This window comes from Mercenaria mercenaria, chromosome 13 (genome assembly GCF_021730395.1).
Source record: "Mercenaria mercenaria strain notata chromosome 13, MADL_Memer_1, whole genome shotgun sequence".
Lineage (NCBI taxonomy): Eukaryota > Metazoa > Mollusca > Bivalvia > Venerida > Veneridae > Mercenaria > Mercenaria mercenaria.
This window is the reverse complement of record NC_069373.1, coordinates 6,462,433-6,471,046: the sequence shown is the minus strand read 5'-3', so window position 1 is coordinate 6,471,046 and position 8,614 is coordinate 6,462,433.

Below are 8,614 nucleotides of genomic sequence, written 5' to 3'. Positions count from 1 at the left end.
TCCGTAACCCCAGAAATATAATGGTTACAATACTGATTTGATGCCTGATTGGCAGGTTGTCTATCAAATTTTTATTTGTTCATCAAATTTTTAATGTCTTGTTTGCATTGTGTTGTACTTTAGTATAATTTGAAGGTATCGCTACCATTTCATAAAAAGTAAATAAACATATTTTTATTTCAATTAGGAAAACATAATGTAGACGGAACTTGACTTCTAGATAAGTGCAAATCTTGTTTCATCGTTTTCAGACTTTTAGTTCAAATTATTAGGTTCAGACTTTTCCTATCCTTTATGTGCGGATATTTTCATACACTTGATTAGGCTTCATTTGCAGCAGTCGGGTGTCCACGAACACTAACAACCTTGCAAGATTAACAAGAGTGATCCTGGCGCCCACCATTGAGTCATTTTTTTTTGTGTGCACCCCATGAGTGGTGGGGGCATATAGATTTGCTCTTGTCCGTCCATCCATCCATCCGTCCTTCCGAGAATGTTGTGTCGCGCCTAGCTCCAAAAGTATTTGACATAGAGTCACAAAACTTTACAGGAATGTTGGTCAGCATGTGTAGTTGTGCATCTGGGGTTTCGCGTCCGGATTTATTCGGTCATGTAGGAGTTATGGCCCCTGACTTTGTAAAAACTAGTCATTTTCGTGTTGTGTCGTGCCTAGCTCCAAAAGTATTTGATGTAGAGTCACAAAACTTCACAGGAATGTTGGTCAGCATGTGTAGTTGTGAACCTGGGTTTTGCGTCCGGATTCATTCAGTCATGTAGGAGTTATTGCCCCTGACTTAGTGAAAAATTGGTCATTTTAATGTTGTGTCGCGCGTAGCTCCAAAAGTATTTGACCTAGAGTCACCAAAGTTTACAGGAATGTTAGTCAGCATGTGCAGTTGTGCACCTGGGGTTGCGCGTCCGGAATCATTCAGTTGTATATGAGTTATGGCCCCTGACTTAGTTAAAAATTGGTCATTTTAATGTTGTGTCGCGCGTAGCTCCGAAAGTATTTGACCTAGAGTCACCAAAGTTTACAGGAATGTTGGTCAGCATGTGCAGTTGTGCACCTGGGGTTTTGCGTCCGGATTCATTCAGTATTGTAGGAGTTATGGCCCCTGACCTAGGAAAAAAATTTCATTTTAATGTTTTGTCGTGCATAGCTCCGAAAATATTTCACCTACAGTCATTATCTCACTACACAAGACCAGACTTCTTGTCCAGACTTACTCAAAAAAAAAAAAAGGTTTGTGAAACATGTATGTTAAAATGTACTTTACCTAGAATCATAAAACGTGAGAGGATTGTTTTATAGCCTATGAAGTGTTCTCTTTAGGATTTTACTCCGCTAGACCAGAGTTATGGCCAACTAAGTGAAAAATACACGTAAGGTTCTTAAAAGTTTGTGTTGCAAACATCTTAAAAATTGTTTAACCTGAGTCGTGTGTGTGTGTAGGGGGGGGGGGGGGGGGGGGGGCACCTGTGTCCTATGGACATACATCTAGTTAATGTTCCAAATTTCAAGACTAGCTCATAATCCTAAAAGTAGGTAACTAATAATTAAAACTAATTAAATCCATACCCTAAAACAAGAGAGATGACACCATTAATGAGTTATATGCATTTTTTTTTTTCTTATTATGATACAAAGAATGCACATATAATTACTTATATTATAACTAATAATGAAACCCAGAAAATTGAGTACTAAACAAATTAATCATCAATCTGCTAGGGTAGTCCATTCACTGCTGAGGTGTAATAGGAAAATAATGAACAACTTGAATCATTATCTCATTAGTGTCTGCAGACTTTATGACCCTTCTACAGGTAAGGCCATAAAAATCAAACTACTTGGAGGGCCACTGGATATAAAATTGTATTAGAAATCAAAATAAACAAAAGGCCATAACTCTCTCAAATATTGTTGAACCAGTCTGATTTTCAGGGGGACACAACTAGAGTACAAATGCATCATTCTGACAAAGTTTGTTGAAAATCCCCCCAGTAGTTTATGAGGAGATGCGATAACGAGAAATTGTTAACGGACGGACCACGGACGCTGTGATTGAATAGCCTACCATCGTCACAGAAGAAAGCCGATGTCAAAGTTGAACATTCCTATATTTGATGATGTTACACCTGTGCACCAGAAATGATTTAAATCTGTCAACCCTGCAAGAAAAGTTCTACTGGTCTGGGTCAGTGTGACCTTGACCTTTGGCCTACTGACCTTAAAATCAAAATGGGTCATCTGCTGGTCATGATGAACCTCCCTATTAAGTTTTGTGATCCTAGACCTAAGCGTTCTAAAACAGTTGAACTGTTCTATGTCACTGTGACCTTGACCTTTGACACGCTGACCTCAGAAATAGGTTCATCTGCTGGTCATAACCAACATTCCTATCAACTTTCATGATCCTAGGCCCAAGTGTTCTCAAGTTATCGTCCGGAAACAGATTAACTGATCTGGGTCACTGTGACCTTCACCTTTGACTTCAGAATCAATAGGAGTCATCTGCTGGTCATGACCAACCTTACTATAAACTTTCATGATCCTAAGAACAGGAGTTCTCAAGTTATCATCTGGAAACTGTTCCGGGTCCTTGTGACCTACTGACTGGAAGGTCGAACTTGACCTGTATTTATGATCCTAGACCCAAGCATTCTTAAGTTATCATCCGGAAACCATTTAAGTGTTCTGGATCATTGTGACCTTGATCTACTGATTCAAAGTCGAACTTGAGCTGTATTTTAGATGTTACAGCTGTGTACCAAAAATTAATTAAATCTGTCAAGCCTTTCAGGAGTTATCTGGAAACCATGAAAACAAACGGATGGACAGTCAGACCGACAAGCTCACTTCTATATAAATCCCCCTCCACCTCTGATAATTCATGTGGGGAAGTTGGCAGTTACATGCAGAGAACAGGTTTGTACTGGTACAGAATCCAAGAACACTGGTTAGGTTAACTGCCCGCCGTTACATAACTGAAATACTGTTGAAAAACGGCGTTAAACCCAAAACAAACAAAACTTTCACATTTTTGAAGGTACAGCCTCTAAATTTGGACCACATGCAGTTTTGTGTACATAATGAACTTTGACCTTGAGATTGACCTAGTGACCTACTTTCGCATTTCTCAAGCTACAGGCTTCAAATTTGGACCATATGCATAGTTCTGTGTTCCGAAATGAAAATTGACCTTGATTTTGACCTAGTGACCTACTTACACATTTCTCAAGCTACAGCCTTTAAATTTGGACCACATGCATATTTTTGTGTACGGAAATGAACTTTGACCTCGAGATTGACCTAATGACTTACTTTCATATTTCTCAAGCTACAGGCTTCAACATGCATAGTTTTGTGTTCTGAAATGAAATTTGACCTTAATTTTTACCTAGTACCTACTTTCACATTTCTCAAGCTAATCTCTAGCTACAGTCTTCAATTTTGGACCACATGCATAGGTTTGTGTACCGAAATAAACTTTGACCATGACATTGACCTTGTGACCTACTTTCACATTTTTGAGGGTACAGCCTCTAAATTTGGACCACATGCAGTTTTGTGTACATAATGAACTGACCTTGAGGTTGACCTAGTGACCTACTTTCACATTTCTCAAGCTACAGCCTTTAAATTTGAAGCACATGCATGGTTTTGTGTACAGAAATGAACTTTGACGTTGAAAGTGATCTAGTGACCTACTTACACATTTCTCAAATTACAGTTTTCAAATTTGGACCACATGCACAGATTTGTGTACCAAAAAATGAACTTTGACCTTTATTTTGATTGAGCTAGTCTTGAAATTTGGAACATTCAAAAATGGCTCAATGGTGTGTGCCAAGATCACTCTTTGATCTCTTGTTTGACATAGAAATTAGTTAAGTTTTGCATACCATTCCATATTTTGTCTGAACAGTTTGATTTATGGCTTTGAAACTTTGAACACTTGCCTACCATCATGGTCACACATTGCCATATAGTGCATGATTTATCCAAATCTACACATACAGGATCATTGTTCATCTTATCTGTTTTTTTTTTTTTTTTTTTTGACAATCTCCGGGAATATTTTGACCCCATACTTCCATCAATTATTGAATAGTCGAGCGCGCTGACAACAGACAGCTCTTGTTAGTATAAACAAGAGGGCCAGGGTCATAATGGTCCTGAATTGCTCACATGGGTGAAGAATTTGGTAGAGTCACACATGGAAAATATATGTGAAACTAGAAGATGCTTTTGTAGAAAAGAGCATGTCTCCCCCAATGCATAGTCGTACAGGCAAGAAGTCAATAAGGGTCAGGAGCAAAAGTCAAAGAGACACTGATGGTTGGCTGCAATTGGTTTCAAACTTGAACTAGATTTCACAGAGAAACATTCTGACAAGTTTTATGTAAATTAGAAATAAAACATGGCCTCTAGCGTTAATGTTTTCCTATTAACTGACCTAGTGACCAAGTTTTTGGTGCCAGACGACCCTGTAATGAACTAGAGATTTTTGGAGAGAAACATTGACCAAGTTTCATTATGATTGGGCCAAAATTGTGACCTTTAGCATGTTATCTGTGAAATTATTGACATCGCACAACTATGGATATGGCGGTTATCACAATGAGCTAAAAACATAATGGGTCAAGTATCTCAATCTTAAACTAGGGAGGAAAATAGTGCCAGCATTTTCTTAATACAATATTTATTTTAGAAGTCCCTACTATATAAATATGGGTGTGCAGTGGTAATTTAGTGTGGGGTGAGGGGGAAATAGGGCAAGTGGTTTGGGGAACGATGACTTGGGCAGGCTTTCAAGTGACCCTTGATAGAAAAGTAGGAGGCTCTGACATAAAAAAGTAGGAGAAAATTAGGAATCTGATAATAAAAAGTAGGAACTTATTAGAACAAACCCGGGCCCGGATCCAAAAATATTTGATTGGGGAGGCATCAGTTTTAGAACAAAAGCGTCACAGGCAAGTGCATAGCGCCGGAAGGTTTTGAGGTACTGGAGTGATATTCCCCTCAATTTAGGGGTGGAGATCAGGGGACTGTTGGACAATTTTGAAATAAAGATATGAAACGGTGGGCTCTGGTGCATTTTTTGGTCTAAATTTTGAGGTATGGGAGGAGGCATCACAGACATTTTAGGGGGTCAGGCGTTTCTCTCCCTGGAAAATTTTTGAAATACAAGTATGAAATAGTGGGTCTCTGGTGCATTTTTTGGTCTAAATTTTTAAGGATGGGAAGAGGTATCCCAGTCATTTTAGGGGGTCAGAGGGCTTCGCCCCTGGAAAAGTTTGAAATACAGGTATGCAATGGTGGGCTCTGGTACAATTTTTGGTCTAAATTTTTAGGTATGGAGGACATATCCCAGTCATTTTAGGTGTGTGTGTGTGTTTGGCTCTGGTACATTTGTTTGGTCTGAAGTTTTCGGTATGGGAGAAGGTATCCGAGTCATTTTAGGGGAGGGGGGTTAGGGGGCCCTCCCCCTGGAAAATTTTGAAATACAGGTATGAAATGGTGGGCTCTGGTACAATTTTTGGTCTAAATTTTGAGGTATGGAGGACATATCCCAGTCATTTTAGGTGGGGGTGGGGGGCTCTCCTGGAAAATTTGAAACACAGGTATGAAATGGTGGGCTCTGGTACATTTGTTTGGTCTGAAGTTTTAGGTATGGGAGAAGGTATCCGAGTCATTTTAGGGGAGGGTGGGGGGGGGGCGGGGTTAGGGGGCCCTCCCCCTGGAAAATTTCGAAATACAGGTATGAAATGGTGGGCTCTGGTATATTTGTTTGGTCTGATGTTTTAGGTATGGGAGAAGGTATCCGAGTCATTTTAGGGGAGGGGGTTAGGAGGGCCCACCCCCTGGAAAATTTTGAAATACAGGTATGAAATGGTGGGCTCTGGTACATTTTTTGGTCTTAATTTTAAGGTACTGGGAGGAACACGTTCCTCAATCGGGTGCAGCTTTGGCGAGTGAAGGGTCACTTCTCAGCAAACTTGGGGGTCGGTGGGGGCATGGGCACTCTCTGTCTAGCCCTGGATCTGGGCCTGAATCTTGTACATTTACTCACAATTACGCAGGACATAAATCACAATATAAGGTTTGTCTATTTTCATGATCTTTTGAGGTCCCCATTGTACATAGCTACCTGCAACCTCTTATGCTTCAAAATCAAGGTCAGTCTTCAACTCGCATAACAAACTGTCAGCAGGTTTCTGCATGCATAATAGGTCACCAGCAGCATATCAAAGGTCTCTAAAGCATCACAAGTACACTGCCAGTCCTTACATTATGTAACAGAATTATTTCTATAAATAGACTTACAATATTTGTTAAAATATTTCTTCTTCTCAAGATAAAATAAATAAGTAGGAATAGTTTTTTCAAAACTAGAATGTGTCTGTAGGACACAGGGTGTGCCCCCCCCCCCCCCCCCCCCCCCCCCACTGGTACATTTGTCACAAATAAGGGGAAATCATTCAAATGTTTGCAGTCTTAATGGGGTATAGCCTCAAAAAAAATTATGAAATGAATTCAGTATTCTATACCATATACTTTTTCAGCTATGAGCATGACAAACAAAAAATCCACTATTTTGGCTATTTCAAGGACCATAACTCTGTAATAAACGCTAAAATTCTCAAAAAGAATGCCAAGTGTGCAAGGTCACATTATGATAAGCACTCAAGAAAGGTTTCATGAATTTACATTAAATATTTTTTGAGTTAGGCACATAATTAGGTGAAAATGTGCATTTTTTTACTATTTCAGGGGCCATAACTCTGGAAATAGGGGGCGGACCCAGATGAAAAATAGTGGGTGCACAAGTTCGTATCATGATAAAGATTCATGCAAGGTTTCATCAATTTATATCGAACACTTTTTGAGCTAGGCTTGTCTCAAGGTGAAAATGTGCATTTTTGACTATTTCAGGGGCCATAACTAGAAATAGGCGGACCCAGATGAAAAATAGATGGTCAAGTTCATATCATGATTAAGACTCATGCAAGGTTTCATGAACCTATATCAAATACTTTTTGAGCTAGGCGTGTCACAAGGTGAAAATGTGCATTTTTGTCTATTTCAGGGATCATAACTCTTACAAGAGATCACAGAGTGATCTTGGCGCCCACCAATGTGCCATTTTTGAGTGTTCCAAATTTCAAGACTTATTGACTAGCTCAAGGTCAAATTTCATTTCCGTACACAACACAAATCTATGAAAGTGGTCCAAATTGGAAGGCTGTAGCTTGAGAAATGTAAAAGTAGGTCACTAGGTCAAATTTTACTTCGGAATACAAAACTATGCATGTGGTCCAACTTTTAAGCCTGTACCTTCAAAAATGTGAAAGTAGGTCACTAGGTCAAAGTTTGTTTCGGTACACAAAACTATGCAGGTGGTCCAAATTTGAAGGCTGTAGCTTGAGAAATGTAAAAGTAGGTCACTAGGTCAAAATCAAGGTCAAATTTTATTTCAGAATACAAAACTATGCATGTGGTCTAAATTTGAAGCCTGTACCTTCAAAAATGTGAAAGTAGGTCACTAGGTCAAGGTCAAGGTCAAAGCTTTTTCCGGTACACAAAACTATGCATGTAGTCCAAATTTGAAGGCTGTAGCTTGAGAAATGTGAAAGTAGGTCACTAGGTCAAAATCAATGTCAAATTTCATTTTGAAACACGAAACTATGCATATGGTCCAAATTTGATGCCTGTACCTTCAAAAATGTTAAAGTAGGTCACTAGGTCAAAATAAAGGTCAAAGTTTTTTCCAGTGCACAAAATTATGCATGTGGTCCAAATTTGAAGGCTGTAGCTTCAGAAATGTGAAAGTAGGTCACTAGGTCAAAATGAAGGTCAACTCATGTCAAGGTTCATCTTGCCACTCAAAAATATACATGTGGTCCAAGTTTGAATGTTGTAGTTACTGACAAGAACATTTTAAAAGCTTTTCCCTATATAAGTCTATATGAACCATGTGACCCCCGGGGCGGGGCCATATTTAACCCTAGGAGGATAATTTGAACAAACTTGGTAGAGAACCACTAGATGATGCTACATTACAAGTATCAAAGCCCTAGGCTTTGTGGTTTGGACAAGAAGATTTTCAAAGATTTTCCCTATATAAGTCTATGTAAACCATATGACCCCCAGGGCGGGGCCATATTTGACCCTAGGGGTATAATTTGAACAATCTTAGTTAAAGACCACTAGATGATGTCACATACAAAATATCAAAGCTCTAGGCCCTGTGGTTTTGGACAAGAGGTTATTCAAAGTTTTTCCCTATATTAATCTATATAAACCATGTGACCCCCAGGGCAGGGCCATATTTGACCCCAGAGAAATAATTTGAATCATCTTAGTAGAGGACCACTAGATGATGCTTCATACCAAATATAAAAGCCCTAGGCTCTGTGGTTTTGGACAAGAAGGTTTTCAAAGTTTTTCCCTATATAAATTATAGAAATAAACAAAGGGCCATAACTCACTCATAAATTGTTGAACCAGTCTGATTTTCAGGGGGACACAACTAGGGTACCAATACATCATTCTGACAAAGTTTGGTCAAATTCCCCCCAGTAGTTTCTGAGATGTGATAACGAGAAA